The 20,400-nt window shown below is 41.5% G+C and overlaps 1 protein-coding gene across 5 annotated transcripts in view; it reads left to right on the forward strand.

Annotated features, from left to right (window-relative positions):
- The window catches only part of KLHL13 (kelch like family member 13), a 266,417-nt gene that overhangs the window by 203,506 nt on the left and 42,511 nt on the right, over positions 1–20,400 (forward strand). The gene's annotated exons all lie outside the window — the stretch shown is intronic.

A 20,400-nucleotide genomic window follows, 5' to 3' on the forward strand; every position in this document is an offset into this window, starting at 1 on the left:
ATATTGTACAATTTGACATCCTTTAGGGAAATTTTTCATATTCTCAAAGGTTGATGAGAAGTATTGGAATAGACAAAATCATAATTGTTCTGAATCTTTAGAAAGAACAAAAATTGATGTAGGTGCAAGCTGTTTTGATTTATGGTTAAATATATATCTAGGTGAGAGCATTAGAAAAGATAAACAGCTCATAAAATCTAATTCTAATGTGATTAACAAATCAAGATATAAACAGTACCAAATTTTAGTACTGAAATGGTACCAACCACTAACTGGATATCACAGGTTACCTTATAGACTATTTCCAGCATCATTTCTAATGATTTACCTTTTTCTATGCATGTAAAAATAACCAAAGAATAGGAAAAAGAATACTTATGTTAATGTCTTTTTTTTTTCTTATACATGTCAAAATCACTAAAAAATAAAAAAATAAAAAAAAAATAGAAAACAGAATACTTTGCTCTGTAATGGTTTGCAAAGCAGCATTAACTGAAGAATTGGCAAGCTGTCAAACACTGCTGCAGTTCTAGCATTGGTGGGGAGACTGTCGCACCCTGCTGTGGCTATAACTCTAAAGAATGGGGAAGCTTGTCAACACTGCAGCATTTTTAAGGTTGGCAGGAAACGTGTTATACTGTGCCATAGCTGTGATCCAACACTGTCTAGTGTTTCGGCATCTACTGGCTGTATCAGGGGCCTTTCAAGCACTACAAAAAGAGGAAAATAATGAATGTCACCATCTCATGGAAACATCTTCTGATTCAAAAAACAAATCTTTATGGTGAAACATCAGATTGAGTCATTTAATATAGCTATATCTTACCACTTCCATTTAAAATGTCTCACTGTGCATCTGCAAGGACCAATCAGAGAATTTATGCATGAATCCTCAAAACCAATCAGAAAGTCAAGTCTACAGCAATCCCAGACCACGATAAAAAAATAAATAAAGAATAAACATGAAAAAGGAAAATTACCCAAAATCCTAATAACCCACAAGGGTTATTTCTTGTTTAACCCACAAGGGGCCACTAACCCCAAACTGTGAATCCATCACTTTTCACATCTTAAAAGATTTAAATTGTGGTCTCTACCATGAATGTTCTCCTTGGGGGGTTATCCAATACTACAATTCTCAAACTTTCTAGAGTATGTCTTTTATCCAACCAGTGAGACACACTACAAGTGCCTCAATGTACTCAAAATGAATACAGCTCAATGTTCTTTATGTGGATACATAACCTCGACTTTGTCTTCCCAATGTATAGCAGCAGGCATGGACACCAAATCATTTAGATCAATGGTCCCCAACCCTGTCCTGGGGGCCCACCAGCCAGTCGGGTTTTCAGGATATCCACAATGAATATGCATGAGAGAAAATTTACATGTTATGGCGGCAGTGCCTGTTATGGAGGCAGTGCATGCAAACTTTCTCTCATGCATATTCATTGTGGATATCCTGAAAACCCGACTGGCTGGTGGGCCCCCAGGACAGGGTTGGGGACCACTGATTTAGATTACTCCAGTTGTATCACATGATGTTAGGCTGTTAATTCAATTGGTCGACGATCTACAAATAGCAATATACTTCTATTGAATGAAAAAGTACACATTGAGTTTGACCGCATGGAAAATTACCTTTGGACAACTTGGAGGTTCCTGTTGTAGTCCGAAGAGGGATATAGATAGATCGAACAAGGTGGTCTGAGATTATGCCCTCTCATTAGAACAAACAAAAGAGGTTCATGCAGTATGTGATGTAGACTTAAGTATATGCCAATGTTGTCTCATATTGTGCTTTACTAATAAGTGTTAGGCAATTAAGGTAAAACACAGGACATCTGGTGATTGATTTAGCAACTGGTTGTAGAAGCAAATCCTGATTTGCCCAGTGTGCCCTTTTATATGTACAGTTGATGATATGCCTGAAATAACCTCTTTGTCCAAGCCTTTTTCATATCCACTGCTCAGGCCTTAAATTCCAGTGTAGTTGAAAACAGCCTGCGTAAATGTGAAAAGTGTCCCATAGGTATATGTCATGAAGTTTATTTGGATGAGAGCTCCCATATGGCAACCATGTGTTTCGGTCTATAGGTTTATTATATATAGAAAACTGAAATCTGTCTACTGTCTTATAAATCATAATATCCAAAAATAAAACCTTAATGTATTGGATGTAAAGATAAATTGAAGCTTTGTATCATACTTATTTAACTAATCACAAAAATATGATAGAGTAATAGAATCACCAGACCATTGTCCCAATCCAATAGTAGGTTTTGTTTGTTTTTTTTGTTTGTTTTTTTTTTTAGTGTCATCTTTAGGTTTTTTTGGGGTGGGTTTTTTTTTTGTAGTAGCTTGTTTTTTTATGGTTAAATATGATATATGTAATATATTTTGCTTATTATATTCTGACCTGAAAAAGAGAATTTTTGCTACTGAAATCTAGTAAAAAAAATGTATTGTTAGTTCAATAAAAAGATATCACCTTATCTTTTGTTTCTATTTGTTAACCTTTATTTCCATGATACAAGATGATTTACATAGGTTTGCCTATAAGTAAATTAACCTTTACTTTCTTTGCTTCTGACTGCTTTTTCTGTTTAAACGTGCCATGACTGGTAATGTACAGTTTAAGCCAAAGTAATTAGATGAATTCATTTAAGAAATGATTTGTAGTGGAACTGTTAAGTATCTGAAGAAAACTGGTGAAGTTGTATGAGTTATGTTGGCTAACAGCAATTTTTGAGCAAGCCTATACTGTTATAAACAAGACTATAGATGTGGGCAAGCTAATAAATGATCTATCAAGGAATACAAAGTCTTTCATAGACTTTTTACAAACTGTGGATTTGTTCCAGTGTTATATTCAGTGCATATAAGTAGCAGTTAAGCTTGGATTCTAACAATGTGTATAAAAACAATCAAATTATGCAATTGATCATAAATTTGTTTTATAGCTCCTATCATATACATTCTGTTAAAGGGAGTAGAACACTACAAAAAAGAATGTTTTTTATGTTGGATTCAGCTTTTTTTTTAAATTATTTTCATTGTAAAAGAAATCTGTTTTGCTAAAGGTAAATAAATACTTTGGACTTTGGGTAGATTCATACTAATGTATTGCATGGGAGAGAGATGCTGTACAGGAGGTGAAGACTGAAAGATCGCTAAGAGGATGTGAAGGTAGATTAAGGAAAATAGCTAATTTAAGGTCACAGAACATGTATGGTTGCAGTGGGATTTAAACTAAGGAAACCATGGAGACTGAGGTTTTACTGTTATGTCCAATAACTACTATTTGACTGAACTGCTAGTCTTCAGTGGTGCAGGAAGTTTCAGCCTTTGTCGGATATGTTGCTACAGTTGTTGACAATTTTTGTGATTATTTATCATTGAAAAGTGGTGATTATTTATGTTTAGTTTGTTTTAAGTTTGATTTCCTGTTTCTTATTATGTATGAGGCCATGTACATTGCTTAGGGCTTAGGCATACGCGATCAATAGATTTTAATAAAATACAAAATACACCAGCATCAGACCACCAGCTATTCTGAGTATCACCTGCAGGGGAAGATATAAATATTTTACTAATCCAACTTTTAACTTACCAGTCAGTGTCTTATCCACCATCTGCAGTACAGGTTAGACATAAGAAATTGCCATACTGGGTCAGACCAAGGGTCCATCAAGCCCAGCATCCTGTTTCCAACAGTGGCCAAGCCAGGCTATAAATACTTGGCAAGTACCCAAAAACTAAGGGCCGGAATTTCAAAAGGCCCGGCGACGCGCGTAAAGTCCCGTGACTCGTAAAAAGGGGCAGGGCATGGGAAGATGCGGGGCCAGAGGCCTCTGACAAAGCGGCCATTTGACACTGTGTCAGAGATCGCGTGCCGGTAGTTGGCCGGCGCAACTTACTTCAACCCCAGGGCTGAAGTAAGTTTTGAATTAAAAAAAAAAAAAAAGTCATCAAAGGTAGGGGGAAAGGGCTGGGGCGGTAGGACAAGGGAAAGTGGGGTGAGGGGTAGGGAACAGGGGAAGGCAGTGCGGCTTGGAGCGGGCTCAGAGCGTGCAAAGTGCACAATTGTGCACCCCTTGTGTGCGCCGACCCCAGATTTTATAACATGCGCGCGCGCTTCTTTTAAAATCTACCCCTAAGTTTATCCCATGCTACTGATGCTAGTAATAGCAGTGGCTATTTTCTAAGTCAACTTGATTAATAGCAGGTAATGGACTTCTCCTCCAAGAACTTATCCAAACCTTTTTTAAACTCAGCTACAGTAACTGCACTAACCACATCCTCTGGCAGCAAATTCCAGAGTTTAATTGTGTGTTGACTACAGACATTCTTTCTGATATGTAAAGGGTTTTTTTTTCCCACTGTTTGTTTAATCATCAGTCTCAGTATAATCTTTTTTAATTTTTCTTCTTTTCTGCATTTAAAAATATAAAACAGTACTTGTTTTCCAACTTGAACCCAATTATATGCAGTGAAAAGATCCAGGTCCATCATATTCTTAAGTAAATGCAAAATCTTCTAAAAACACCTGCTCAATCTTCTGAAAACATCTGCCAGACAATGATCATATTTTGTTGCTTTTCTCAGGGACTTTCAAAGCTTATTTTGCTTATCACAACTTCTGTAATATAGTCATCATCCATGGTATTTATCACTGCTAAACATATACTCAGTTCATATTTATTGTGCCTGCAAAAGCTACAAACAAAGATGCCATATTTAAAAGCATCTTCATCTTAACAATTGATCAGTCAGTCTTAAGGAAAAACTAGTGTCCAATCAAAGAATGAAGTTGAAACATCCAGTCAGAACAGTGGCCCACAGTCTCACATAGCTTTAAAATCAAAGTTACTCATGACCAAAAGACTAAATAAGAGCATTGGTATCAAATCAATGTAAACCAAACAATGGATTAATTCATCCCTTGAGGATGGATGGAATCTAATTTAAAAAATACATTTTTGTTCCACGCAATTTAGTTCAGATTGTAAGTCTCCTCCCTGGACAAGATTGTACCACTAAGTCTATAATATGCCAACGAAATTGTTCAAATTTATGACCTACAATATACAGTGCTTCACTATAGGTGATTGTTTGAGAACCCAGAAAAAACAACTACAGGGGTAGATTTTATAAATTTACGCGCGCGCGTACTTTTGTTCGTGCACCAGGCGCGAACAAAAGTACGCTGGATTTTATAAGATACGCACGTAGCCGCGCGTATCTTATAAAATCCGGGGTCGGCACGCGCAAGGGGGTGCACATTTGTGCAACCTGCGCGCGCCGAGCCCAGCCCGCGCTGCCTGGTCCCTCCGAGGCTGCTCCGATTTCAGAGCGGCCTCGGAGGGAACTTACCTTCCGCCTCCCCTCATTTCCCCTCCCTTCCCCTACCTAACCCCCCCCCCCCCACCACCACCTTTGGCAGATTTGCGCCTGCTGGAAGCAGGCGTAAATCTGCGCGCGCCATCACCCGACCCGGGGGCTGGTCCGGAGGCCTCGACCACGCCTCCAGGCCGGCGCCACGCCCCCGGTCCCACCCCGAACCGCCCCCTGACCCCCGGACATGCCCCCTCCCGCTCCTTTTACGAAGCCCTGGGACTTACGCATGTCTTGGGGCTATGCGTGCGCTGGCGGCCTATGCAAAATAGGCGCGCGTAAATCCGGCCAGATTTACGCGCGCAGGGCTTTTAAAATCCGGCCCACAATGTTCTTGTAATCTGATTTTTAACCAGCCTTTTAGTTCTACCTATATATAGTTGTGGATAGACACATCGTATTACTTAAACTACATTTGTAGAATTGCAGTCAGTCAGGAATTTCAATCTGATCTCAAATTTAATATTTAGGAGTGTCCACAGTGGAATAGTCAAAGCACATTAATCACAGCTTTGGTGAGGAAAATGGCCTATTGATGATTTATCATATCCATTATCCATTAAGCAGGGTAGTGCTGCCTTAACAGCACAATCTCATATACTTGATCCCTGAGAATATTCTATTAAAGGAGGATGGGAGATTGCAGCATGAAGCGGGAGAACTTGCCAGTGCCGTTTTATACTCCGAGCTATAATTCCTGATTTTTTTGAATGATGGAGCACACACACACATCTTGTCTGCTACTGTTTCACATTGTATTGTAGAAAGGCAGATCGATCAGAAAATAGTGCTCTCCTATAAGCTTTCTTAACCACTATACAGATTTGCCCGATCAAAGAACCTATAAGCCAGTAAATAAGCCTGATTATATTCCTGTGGTGTTGACCAGATTCTCCTGATTTGAAAAAATTGGCTTACTGGTACTCCTGACTTAAAGGATCTTGGATGACAGCTGTGATATTTTAACAGGTTGTTTCTATCACATAGCTTCCAGAACACCGTAGTGAACAGATACCCATTTTGTTTTAGAATTTTGGTATCCAAAAAGCTAGTTCTCTGTTGTCATAAATCAGAGGGAACTCTAGAGATGGATCACAGGTATTTATCCATTGATAAAACTCTTAACAATTCAGAAATAGAAGCACCACAAACAATGAATAAATCATCAATATAGCAAACCTTCATTAAAGATTTGAAATAAAGGGGAAGTATAAATATATTGCTCCTCAAAGTCAACCATTACTAAATTTGCCATGGAAAGTGTTGCTGAGGATCCCATAGCTATTCCCTTAGTCTGAAGATAATAATTTTTAAACAAAAATTTGTTGTTCTTGAGTATTAATTCTGCATTCTTTAACAGAAAACTTGAAGGGATCCGTTTCGGGTAAGTCACTCCAGAAAAAACCCGCTTTAACACTCACAATGCCCTTATTGAGACACATTTGTGTATAAAGAAACTACATCCCTGGATACCAACAGAATATTTTCTGACAAAACAGGAAGTTGGTTTAACTTGTCAAGAATCTGAATGGTATCCTGGATGATTGACTTCATCCAAGAAACATGTGGTTTATAAAAAACATTTAAGAATTTAGCAAAAGTTTCTAAAATCAACCCATTGCTGGAAACTATGGGTCTACCTGGTGGAGTGTGCAAAGACTCATGGAATTTAGGAGCTCTGTATAACATGGGGTACAGGGATGGTGTACTATTAAAATTTGATGTTTCTTCTCTGCAAACCTCTACCCCAGGCACGGTCTGTGCAACCAGATGACACCCAAATGGTGTACGGTACGGTATGTGCAACCAGATGACACCCAAAGGGTATCGGGCGCACCTTGATAAAATGGAGAAACTTTTCAGGACCCCGAAGTCCTCTATGCCTGCGTCGGTCCCTTCAATGCCGAGAGATGGTGGGGAGCCATCTGGCCCGCTTCCCCTCGCGGTCCCCCTGGCCAGTACCTCCAAGGATCAGGGAGAGGGGATCGATCCTCGATGTCCTTGCTCTCCAGTTCATTGGGATCATTGGCTTCCTCTGTACTGGGGAAAGACCGGGCCAAGCACCAGAAAAGATCCTACAAGCATAGACACCGGTCACCGTTGGCACACGGTTCCGGTTCCAGAGCGGCATTGGCGGCTACCAAGCCACCATCGAAGTGGCACCAGCCATCGGAGGCCCCATCCTTCAGTGCCTCTGGTAGCCTGAGGCGTTCCCCACCAACACCGGTGCAGGGCACCATGCCATCTCGGAGACCTGAGGAGGAGCCGATGACGCCTCATTCCCCTCAATCAGTCCTGGCCACCCTGCACTTTTCAGGAGGAGTTGGACCCACAGGGTGCAGTCGGCCGTGCTCAAAGTGCTGCAAAGCGTTGAACTGCCGGCACCACCGGCCCCCATACTGGTGCCCAAGTCTCCGCCATCATCGTTGGCACCCCTGCTGGAGCATCTGGTTGTCATGACTGATTTCCACCTCTTCAGTCCATCGTTCTGCCTACCTTTTTTCCGAGGTCTCATTCCCATCCAGGGGAACAGACGCTTCACACCATGGACTGTATACAGGCTTTGGCATTGTACCTGGATCGCACGGCAAGCCACAGACAGTCCACCCAGCTTTTCATGTACTTTGACTCCAACAGGCTGGGAGTGGCAGTGGGTAAGCTGGCTGGCAGATTGCATTGCCTTCTGGTATGCGCAGGCCTTCAGCTGACTGGCAGAGTAAAAGCTCACTCTGCGAGCTATGGTGACCTTGGTGGCCCACTTACGTGCAGTCCCCGTTGTTGAAATTTGCTGAGCTGCAACCTGGAGTTCTCGTCACACGTTTGTGGGCCATTACTGCCTAGACAGGGACGGCCATCAGGACAGCGTCTTTGATTAGTCCGTCCTGCGTAATCTGTTCCAATCGTGAACCCAACTCTTCCTGCTCTTGTGAGACCCAGACTGCCCCTGTTTACCAACAGCGCCGCAGTTATGATGTGCCCGTTGGCTCCTTGTTTGGTCACTGTTGGTCTCTCTAGTTGAATGGGGCCATCTGGAGCTTTGTACTCACCCACATATGAGGACTACCATCCTGCTTGTCCTAGGAGAAAGCGCAGTTGCTTTCCTGAAACAGATGTTTTCCTAAGACAGCAGGATGTTAGTCCTCAGGAATCCTGCCTGCCTCCCCATGATGTTGGGTTCACCTTCGATTTGTTTTATTTTTTGCTCTTATTTTGCTATGTTACAAGACTAAAGGGGGATCTCGCGTGGACGTGCAGATAGTAGCAGGCTGGGCATGCTCAGTCTGCTGGTCAAAGCTTCTAGAAACTTTGACAAAAGTTTTCTGTGCCGGGCTCCATCGGATTATGTCAGCCACATGTGAGGACCAACATCGTGCTGTCCTAGAACACTTGTTACAGGTAAGCAACTGCGCTTTACTCGAAGTACATGTTCTCTTTCTGGGCTTAAAAGATCTAAATTTTTAAAAAGGTAAAGTATATTAGGATGCGCTATAAGGTGCCACTCGATGCCCGTCATTTTTGCTACACCAGACTTACACGGCTAGCCCTCTGAAGATTTCACACCAGCTGAGTATATGCTCGTTTATTGAAATTAAGGGACAGGCTGTGAACTGAAATGGAGATGATTTCTGTTTTCACAATGAGTGAGTTCCACCCACTGTCCATTACACCATCTGATAGACCACTGAGTAAAGAACCCTAAACCTAATCAGATATAAATCCTCTCTCCCTCTCCCCAACCCAAGTAGACTGTTTCTCTGGTGAGCATTTGACTGTCTTTTACTGGTAGATGGTTCTTAAATAAAATCATCTGAACTTACGTTATGTTTTAGGGCTATTGTCAGCAAATACTAACATACCAGGACTTTGATTATATTGAATTTAGTCTTGCATCCTCTCCATCCTTAATACAGACTTTTGTGCTGTCTAAACACAAAAAGATGCATGTTTTTGTTCTTGCCCTCAAATCCCTATTGTCTCAGATATCTGTTTGGGAGACACATTAACCCTATTTTTACAGTATATGGGAATGAGGCTACAGATATGTTTACAAAGAAATTTTACCATCTGACTGGTTTGTGTAACAGACCTTGGAAGAGTCCAGCTGTTCATGCTAACTTACAGAGATTTTAGTGGCTACTGTCTTTATTTCTCAAAAATTTGGATTGGGGTAAGCAATACACTAAAGTACATCTAGCATGATCCATTTCCATTAATTTAGTTTAAAAATAATTTTTGGACAAAAATTCCCAATAAGGTTAAAGTAATCTGGGCTGCTTGAAATTCATAGCAAGAGGCTGTTTCTAATGAGTTCTTGCAAGTAAATGGAAGATGATCACTCTGTTTCTCAAGCTCACAGACTTTTAAAATCAGCATTGCTTCCTTTCTATAAATTTTAATTTTGCAGCAATTAGGTTATTTTTGCTCTAAGATTGGCATTGATGTTCTATGCATTTTTGAAAAAACATGCTGAATTGTAATTTTAAAATTCTACAAGATAAGCAACCCAGATAATTTTAGGGTGGACTGAGGAACTAAGGACAGCTGAAATTGTACCATGTGTCAGTGTACTTGGCTCCTGCGTAACGACTACTTCAAAGCAGCTCTCAACACAGCTTCTCATGAAAATGAAATCATTCCAGCAGCTGGCTCCTGATTAGTCTGTGTTGGCAAAAGGGACATTTGTTTCAACATCATGTTCCACATCCAAGTAGAGAAGATCAGAATCAGTGCTTTAAACAGCATTCCTATATGCATTATAGGCAAAAGTGCATACAGTTCACTAAGGCCATGTTACAGAAATTGTATTAATATTGTTGTGGCATCGTTGCTGAAGGATTGTGGTGGACCCCACCTCCGGAGTGGCGAAGGATGGCATGAAGAGAGACTAGGGCTAGACTTGGATGGACCAGTGAGGCTGGAGCAAGGTAGGCTGTGCAGACTAGACCGGAACTCGGGATCGGAGTGCCGGCTGGACCGGAACTCGGGAACAGACTGGAGCTTCGTGGAGGTAAGACTGAATTGGAACAGAAAAAGATTGAAGATGCATGGAGGTAAGAATGAAACTCAGGAACACTGGAACACAATGCGGGTAATTTGGAACTGGAACAAAGGGCACAGACAGACTAAGACAGGACAAGAATACCATAGAACATGGAACATAAAGCGCAACGGCAACAATGCAGAAAGGCTCCGAGGGGCAAGACAGAGAAAGGCCTGGAATCAGGGAGAGATCTAGGGAGGCCTCGGGGCTAGACCAGAGGTCAGGGAGACCAAGAGAGGCTTTGAGTCAGGAAGAGCCCTAGAGAGGCCTCAGGACTAGTTCCAAACTGAAGGCCAAGAGGCCACAAGACAGAGTCAAGGCTGATGTCAGAAGGCCAAAAGGACAAGGCAAGGCAAAACAGAGATCAGAAGGCCTGGAGGCCATGAGGCAAAACAAGGAAAGGCCTTAGAAGGCCGCAAGGCAGAAGTGGCTAGAGCAAGGAGTACAAAGGAATTTGATGCCGAAGCATTGAGGCAAGGGACAGGCAAAGTTAAGTAAATTGGAGTCTTGACATCAGGCAGGCAAGAGGAGCTTGGTCACAGGGAGTGTGCTCAAGGAAGTACCCATGTGGTGCGGAGGCTACAGTACTGGCTGAAACAAGAAACCAGGGATGTGCTGGAGAGTACAGTTCAGAACAGTGCTTACCAGAGTCCTCTGGTGGAGGGGAAGCTGCACAGCAGCCAGAACCGTAACAAAGAAACCCTGTTGCAGGAGTCTGGAGAGTTCTATGATTGGCCCTAGCCTGTGGATTTATTTGAGGCAGCCTTGGGACCTGTTGAATGGTATAAATGGGTCCTTAGTAGAAAAGAACCTCGAAAAATGGAAAAAGTGGTAAACAAACAACTATCTGAATACCTTGAGGATCATCATATTCTTTTCCCATCTCAACACGGTTTTAGGAAGTCATTTAGCACAGAAACGCTACTCCTATCCCTCGCTGACAACATCCTTAACATGGAGAAAGGTCAAAAGCACTTACTAGCTCTACTTGATCTATCTTCAGCATTTGATACGGTCAACCATTCTACTCTTCTGGAACGACTAGCTGAAATAGGCATCAAGGGAGTAGCATTAAGCTGGTTTAAATCATTCCTGACCAATAGATTCTATAAAGTCAAGATTAACAATAATGTATCTCCAGCCGTCAGCTCCAATATGGGTGTTCCCCAGGGATCCTCCCTCTCACCCACACTATTTAACATTTATTTACTCCCACTTTGCCGCCTGCTTACTAAGCTAAATCTTTCACATTACTTTTATGCAGATGACATTCAAATAATCATCCCAATCACTGATTCCATTCAAAATATCATAAATCTCTTGAGATTTAGTTTTTGGGTACTTGCCAGGTTCTTATGGCCTGGATTGGCCACTGTTGGAAACAGGATGCTGGGCTTGATGGACCCTTGGTCTGACCCAGTATGGCATTTTCTTATGTTCTTATGTTCTTATGAACAACTATCTGCAAACTATCAACAATCTACTCGCCTCTATCAACCTTGTGTTGAATTCCAACAAGACAGAAATCCTTATTATCTCTCAAGACAACTTGAACTCACCCCAACCAACCTTCACCACGATAAAACCCTCACCATTTGTCAGAGATCTTGGGGTCATCCTTGACAATCAGTTCAACCTCAAGAAATTTGTTAACACCACTACTAAAGATTGCTTTTTCAAACTTCAAGTACTCAGAAACCTCAAGCCACTTCTGCACTTCAAAGACTTCAGACTTGTACTTCAAGCAATCATCTTGACAAAACTTGACTACTGCAACTCTCTGCTTCTTGGTCTTCCAGCCATACCAAAAGGAGGGAACACATCTCCCCCACTTTTCAAATACTACATTGGCTTCCAGTCAAATTTAGGATCCTATTCAAGATGCTCTCGATTATCCATAAAGTTATCCACAACCTCACCTTCCTCAACACCTCCACTCCTCTAAAACCTCATACCTCCTCCAGACCTATTAGGAGTGCCTACCAAGACACACTATTTGCTCCCCAAGCCAAAACTTCTATCAGAAAACGTGCCATCTCGACAGCTGGCCCACACCACTGGAACGCTCTGCCACACGATCTAAGACGAGAATCCTGCCCGACTGTCTTCAAAAAGAGACTAAAAACATGGCTATTTAGCCAAGCCTTTCAGGACAATTAACTTATCTTCCATTCAACATTCTCTCTACTTGCTTTTCTTCAGACTATCCTTCTCACCCATCCCTCTCTCTGCCTCTTACTCCCTCCACTTTCCTCATCATTTTCTTTATTTATTTAACCTTACTCTCATCCCTTTAAGATGAATATCTCAATTCCTCTGATTCTTGGATGTGCTTGTCTGATATGTATAAATAATTTCCTATGATCTTATAAGGCAATGTTCAGATCAGAATGTTACATCTCTTTTTACTGTTAAAATTGTTGAATTCGCTAACCTGTTTTACTGTATCGCTTTAAGGCGAAATTGAAGTTAAATGTAAACCGGTATGATTTGTATCTCTACAAGAATGTCGGTATAGAAAAAATAAAAATAAATAAATAAAATAAAAGTCTGAGAACTGCTGTATTTGGAGTCTGAGGTAGCTCAAGCCAGAGATGTAAATATCATTTAACAGTGTTTAAAAGAATGATTAACCATTTAACCATTAACAAGCATGGAGCTGGAGACAGGATAGCACATTAGTGCAGTGGAGCAGGACCCTGAGCCTGGAAGCAAGGTGTGACAGTTGTTACACAGTGCAAGGTAGAAGGGAATAAACTGCAGCAACTGAAGCATTTCTGTCCTGGTAGAGCTGCATCAGTACTATGATGATCCTGCTGCTAGGGCCACAGCCTGGAAGCATTGAAGCCAGTCTAGAGCCCTCCCCATCTCAGCTTTCTCACAGCAGGTGGTGTCAGCCTCCCTCACATACTCCCCCAGGAGCTCCAAGGCTGAGCTCTTGCAGTTGTAAAAGAGCTAATATATTAAACGATTAAACAGCAAGGCTCATTATTCAAAGATAAGATTATATTTACAGATAACAGTTAATCATTTAATATTTTATATCCCTAGCTCAAGCCTAACTGGGGAGTAAGGGGAAATTCTCCAGGTGCAATCATTTCAGAGCAGATCTTTTATGCAGATGTATCATGGCTTGTTTCTAAACATTAACAAGTATATTTTAAAATAAGCATTGCATAGATATTTAAGAGCATAAATGACTTCCTAGTCAGACCATTGGTCCATCAAGCCCAGCATCCTGTCTCCAGCAGTGGCCAATCTGGATTTCTAGTAAGTACCCAGCAGATCCCAAAGAGTAGATCCATTTCTTGTTGCTCACTTCAGGGATGAATGATGGCTTTTCCCATGGCTACCTGGCTAATAATTGTTTATGGACTTCTAGGAACTTGACCATTTCTCCAGACAAATTCCATAGCTTAATTGTGTGTGGAGTGAAAAAATACTTTCTCCATTGCACTTTAAATCTACAGGTCTTTTTGTAATTCTTCACAGTCTGCTTGTATTTGAACTGTTTTGAATAATTTTTTCAACTGCAATGTGATCACCTCATTCCTTGCTCTGTATTCCAGATCATTAAAAAATAAACAGTGGTCTCAATATAGATCCCGGAGGCATTCCACTATTTACCTCTTTCCACTGGGAAAACTGCTCATCTATTCTTATTGTTTCCTGTCTTTTAACCAGTTAGCTATTCACTGTAAGACCTCACCAGCAATTTTGAGAGGTTCTAGCTTATAGGCATCGAAAAGAGGGGGCCACAGGCAATGACTGCTCCCTCCTCCCCTTCTCTTAAATTTCCATCTGGCTCCCTACTTACCGAGCATATCTGGAAGCTGAAAAATGTAAGAGAAATCCTCCTCCTGCTAGAGTTCTGCAGGAGAGTGCAAGTGAGTGAGACATCCTCTGGCTGGAGTGCCATGCTTGCTGGTCCTGCCCCCCCTCCCCCCCTCCTCCTTGGAACAGGCTTTGCTGGTTCAGTCTCTTCCCTTCCTCCTACCTCAGAGAATCTGATGATATCACAGACCACCTCGTTCTGTTGGAAGGAGAGGCAAGTCACAGCAGGGGAAAAAAAACCAAAACTGCAGTAACAACTTTATCGCAATCTGATGGCAGGCTGACAGCAGCAAAAGAACAGAAAATAAGGCAAGGGCTATGTTTTATCATCAGTAATTTGTTTTTGTTTTTTTGCTGCTGGGAGTCAGGGGAAGTTCTCTGCCCTGCTGGTGAAGCCTCTCTGTGAGTTGGCTGGGTTGATCTTGGAGAAGGGCTGTGTAGTAGGCCATTGACAGAGCAAATGGAGAACAGTGAGTGCCTGAAGAGGGCAGACTGGGTGAGAGTTGGCAACAAGGGCAGGAACTTTGTATGATGATACTGTAGTGCCTTTAGCTAGCCAGTCCAGAATATGGGATACTCACTAAGGGCCTGATTTTCAAAAGCATTTACATGTGTAAAACTAGGTTTTGCATGTGTAAATGCACCTTACCCCTTTAAGTGGGCTTTTGAAAATTGCTACACTATGTACCATTCAATTGTTCATAGAATTTGTTTGTAAGTGCACTTAACACGCGTAAATGGCTTTTGAAAATTGCTATGATAGAATGTTACATTTACACGTGACACCTTAGAAAATTCACATATAAGTGAGCACATGAGCAGCAAGTAGAAGTGTGAATGTCAGTGTTTGAGAAAGTGTGTGTCTGTGTCTGAGAGAGAATGTGTGTCAGTGTCTCAGTGTGTGTGACTGAGAGAATGTGAGTATGTGTGTGTCCGTTTCTGAGACAGCAAGCGAGTGTGTGTGTGAGTGTAAGCCACACTTCTTTCCCCACCAATCTTATGCTTACTAGCTATGCTGACATCACTGCACCACAACATGGTTTTAGTTACTTTTTACTCAATCTGGAGACTTTTCTCAGGATCTAGTGACTTTCTTCAAGTAGGATATAACAACTTTGCATAGGCGTTGGAAAGGGGTGAGCCTCCCTGGCTCTCGCCCATCCACCATTATCTTAGGGGCAAGCCAGTCCTGCCTGCAGGCAGAAAATATCCCAGCTGTTTTGACAGCAACACCACCAAATGATGACCCACCCATGAGGTTCTCACCACACCCCCACCCCCATAGTAGCGCGGGATAGTGGCACATTCATGGTGTAGAAGACAACCTGGTGGGCGAGTCAGGTATACAGGAAGAGAAGGGAAGGAATGAGAGCGAGAAGAATGTATGTATGGAGAGAGGATGAGACTGAAGGGGTCAGTGATTGAGGGGAGGAGATGGAGTGAGTCAGTGGAGTAGGGTGGGAGGGAAGAGAATAACTGAGAGGGAAGGAGTTGAGTGAGAGGGACTAGGAGAGGGAAGGATGATGTGAATGAGGGGAGAAAAGGGAAGAGGGTTTGAGTGAGCTGGGAGAATAGGAGTAAGAAAGAGAGGATGGGGGTGAGTGGGAGTGCAATGTCAGTGGGAGCACTGGGCAGCTGCCTAGAACACCACAGTTTTGGGGATGGCAAGGCTGCAACGATTGTGGCTCCTTGTTCTTTTCTTCTGTATGGGCATAGAATAGGAAGTGGTGTCACATGGACCTGCATGGATGGGAAAAAAGTCACAGTTACGGCTAGGAGGAGCAGGATCAACATTGGTCCTGGGAGGAAGGAGGAAGAATCCAGTCAGCTCCATGGGTTAAAGGTGGAGGCTGCTGCTGCTTGTGTGTTCCGGAGGGAAAGAAGAGTGAGTGTGTGTGTTTGTGAGAATGAACTTGTGTGTCTGTATATGAGAGAGCATGGACTAGTTCTGTGTGCAGCCTCCTCCCGCTACTAATTGAGAACAATCTCAGGGTGACTGGAAATCAAAGGTTCCGCGATATGGCGAGTGAAGAATATTTTTTTATCCTTATTAGTTTAAATTATTGGGAGTTTGAAATATAACTGGTTTTTGTAAACTTTTTAAACATTTTTATAACTAATTGTAGACTGTTATTCTACCTGTCAGCTGTTTTGAAATATTTATCCTTTTTTTTTAGTATGGTTTTACTATTATGATGTGTTATATTTCTTGATTGTATTGTTTGATGTTTTATGAGGAATGATGATGTTTCTGTTTTTACATTGTTGCAATGCAAGCAGGCTCTGGCTTGTTGCAGTTTCCACTTCAATTTTTGTCTGCACGTTTCTATTATCTTTGTCTTTATCTTTTATCTTTATTTAAATTTATGAATCGCCTACTCATAGATACTAAGCAATGTACAAATAAAACAAACACAAAGAGCATGGGTCTCAGAAAACAGCTTTATGGTTGTCTTTATTCTGTATTTGGTGAGGGTTTGTCTGTGCTCTGCATATGTGACTAAAGTGAGATATAGTATAATATCTGTATAGCGATGTACAGCAGCCTGACTTGTTCTGTTTTTCTAATAGAAAGTATATTGGTGTTTTAGGGCCTGGAGTAATATTTGCAGTGTTGTATTTTCATGGGTAGGGTTCTTACTGTTTGATTGCTGGCAGTTAACATTGTTTTGATATGGGACGTTTAGTATATTTTAATTACAATTAAGTTTGCTTATGACTTTTTGAGGACCATGGCCAAACGCAACACACTTTACAATAGGCCTGATAACATATGATTTCCAAGTGTCTTTTGAAAGATTTCCTCATTGACAGCACAGCAGTGTATGTAAATATAATGTGCATGATGTTGTAAGTGATCATTTTATCTCAGGAGACTGTACTTTGAATGTCCTTTTTCATGTAAAATCTGATATTCATAATTATGAATTGTGTGTTTGAGGGTGGAGGCCTACAAGGCTGTAAATTTCATCTATGGTGCCTAATACTCTTGCATCGACCCTGAGAGAGTTCACCACACACAAACCCTCACCATTCACCCATCTCCCACTTCCCCAGGGGTCAAATGCTGGGGTGACTGTTGCGCTCGGGGGTGGACCCTTGTCCTGGAGCAGTGGAGAACTGCTCCCTGGTAGGGACCAGGAAGAAACTGTCCCCAGGGAGCGGAGCACTGGAGGAGACAGAGGCTAGGATGAGCTTTGCCACTGGAAGCCTGAGGTCCCCCCCCGGGAGGAGCCCGTAGAGACCCGGGCCGCTTGGACTTAGGTGGGCCTCTCAGGGTCTCCTGGAAGGATGGAAATCCGGCGTGCCCACAGGACAGAAGGGGAGTGTGGTCAGGTTCAAGACTGGAGTTCAGATGGAACGAGGAGGACCAGAAGAGCATAGGTGATGAAAAGGCTAAGAACAGAGCAAGAATCTAGAGACGTGTTCAGGCGGGCAAAGGTCAGAGTCCAGGGGTCAGTCCGAGAAGTAGTCAGCAAAGCAGAGGTCAGGTTCCGGAGGTCAGACGAGGTCATAGGCAGGCAGGTCGAGGAACAAACTGGAAACAGAAGGCAGACAGTATATTATCTCTATCCTCCATTTTCAGGAATCTTACACACAAGGTTCCTCTTGATTCCACTTGTTGTTCTATCGATTGTTCTACGAAATCTGTAATTTTAGTTGTTGAGAGTGATTTAATCCTTCATTTTTTTCCCTTTTTCTTAGAAACTATAAAGAAAAGTTTTTCAATAAGTGGAATTTTTTCTAAGGAAAGCTGTAAATTTTCCCCCCAAAATCTTTTAAACTGTTCAAGTGGTGAAACAAATTTTACACTGGGGAAATTCAAAATTCTGATGTTATTTTGTCTTGAATTATTCTCAATTATCTCATTCCTTCTAGAGTTGACTACTTCTCCCTTCATTATTCCAGTTTGAATTCTTGTACTTGGTTAAGCTGTTTTTCCAAACATTCTAGCTTCTCAGAATGATTTTTCACCACAGTATCCATTTGTTTGCCTAACTTTACCATTTGAGCAAACCAAAAGAATGTATCCTCTTCACATTATCTCCAGTGGGTTACAATCCTATAAAGATGTATCTGTATAATTCCCCTTAATAGGTTGATAGATTTTTTGAAGATTTGTCTTGCAAGTTGAAAGGTTACTTCTTTATTTAATAACATTTATAACCCTCACTTTCTATAATTCAAGATGAGGAACAAAGTACTATTCATAAAAATTACATAAAAGTACATAATGACTAACTTACTGTGCCTTTCCACTATGTATGCTAATAGCTATAGAAGGCATGACATATGATAGAACAGGATTCTGAACATACAAATTACCGTGTTGGGTCAGACCAAGGTTTCTAATAGCAGCTAATATAGGTCGTAAATACCTGGAAGATCCCATAAAGTAGATCTAATTCCTGTTACTCACTCCCAGGTATAGCGGTGGCATTCTTTAGTCTAATAATGTGTTATGGACTTTTTTGGTTTTGAGTTTGCTGGTTGTTTGTTTCATGGAATGTCTCCTTGTTTTAGTTTTATTTGAAAGGCTAAATAACCATCTTTTCTTTGTCTTTCTGCTACGTCAGTCCAGAACAATTGGGTTTGTCCTTCTTATCTGATGGAGGCAAATAATTTGTTTTGAATTTTTTTTAATGACATCATTACTACTTACTTATGCTAAGTACAGAACAGGTTAAGCCAATATTCTCTGCTTCTAGTTGATGGAAGAACTTCTAACGGTGCAGCAGTTTTTTCTTATTTTCATAGAGAGGCCTATTTAAATATTAAAAGAAAAAGAGAGATAGAGGCTAAAGCTCTTGGGTCATGTTCCTGCTTGTTCACAGTGAAGCGAACCCTTAACTTAAGCTCCCTTCCTCATAGTGAAGGTTTTGATGGAGACTATTTAAGCATTAAAATTTGCCTGACATAAAGAAGAGGATTCTTTGAGAGATATTTTTTTTTTACTTTCCTTATGATCTGTTGCCTGTCTTTAGGACAAAGAAAATTAAAAAAAAAGAAAACTAACTTTGAAGCAAGAGCCAGAGCCATATCTCTGTTAAGGTACGATTAAAGGAGGCCATAAAACCTCTTACCTTTTAACAGAAGATTTTTATTTTGAACTGATAGCTAAAAGGAAGCTGTGAGGTGAACTTTAAAAGCCTGGTACACGCATGAAAAAGTTGGGCTCGGGTGTGCAGTGCAGATTTTAAAAGTCACCAATATATGCACGTATCTTTCACAGCATGCATATCTTGAATGTTTTCAAGAAAATGGGTGGGGGTAGGGCATGAGCATTTTGGGGCATGAACCAAAGATGCGGGTGTAAATTACTGACACAACCCGTGCTCACTAAGGCTCCCTGCCACGTAACTTTACTTCTGTAATGGATGATGTGTAAGTTAAAAAAGAAAGAAAACTAGACAGATCTGGTTTTAAGGGTCGGAGGTTAACTGGAGGGAGTGAAGGCTATTAAACTAGGAGGGTTTAAAGGACTATCTCTTGCCTGGGCAAACCGGGGACAACATGGTAAATCTGGGAATAGCGTTAGTGTGCACCCCTTTTAAAAAAAAAAAAAAAAAAACCTCCAGTTTACTTAGTAGAAGGGGCATCTGCGCACACAATCACGTGTCTACTTAAAATTTTGTGCACAAGTGCGCGCAGCCAGGCTATCTTATAACAAGCATGTGCTTCTGTCACCACAGAGACACAGAGCAGCCTGAGATGGTGTCTGATGAAGTATGTTTGCTGTCACAAGATTGTGTCCCTGGGTGTGGACTGATGTATGTGCTCAAATTTGCACACGCGCACCGGTGTGAAAGTTACCATCCCTGGTTTTAAAGCATGCATCCTCTATTAGAGCCACTAATGTCTGAAAAGTGCCACCATTGTGCTGCTTGTGACAGCAAACACACTTCATCAAAGACCATCTCAGGTTGCTCTGTCTGTCTCTGTGGCAACAGAAGCATAAGCGGATTTTCAAAAGCCGTGCCGATTGCAAAGTTCTTTTCAAAAGACTGTTTCTGGCTCCAGAACTCAAAATGGACAATTTTTTTTACTTTTCCTAATACTGAGAGGGGTTGAATTTGATGGTTAAAATGGTCACAGTGGCCAGTTTGAAAAACAATTAAACCATTCCT

The sequence above is a fragment of the Rhinatrema bivittatum genome, chromosome 6, assembly GCF_901001135.1.
Source record: "Rhinatrema bivittatum chromosome 6, aRhiBiv1.1, whole genome shotgun sequence".
NCBI lineage: Eukaryota > Metazoa > Chordata > Amphibia > Gymnophiona > Rhinatrematidae > Rhinatrema > Rhinatrema bivittatum.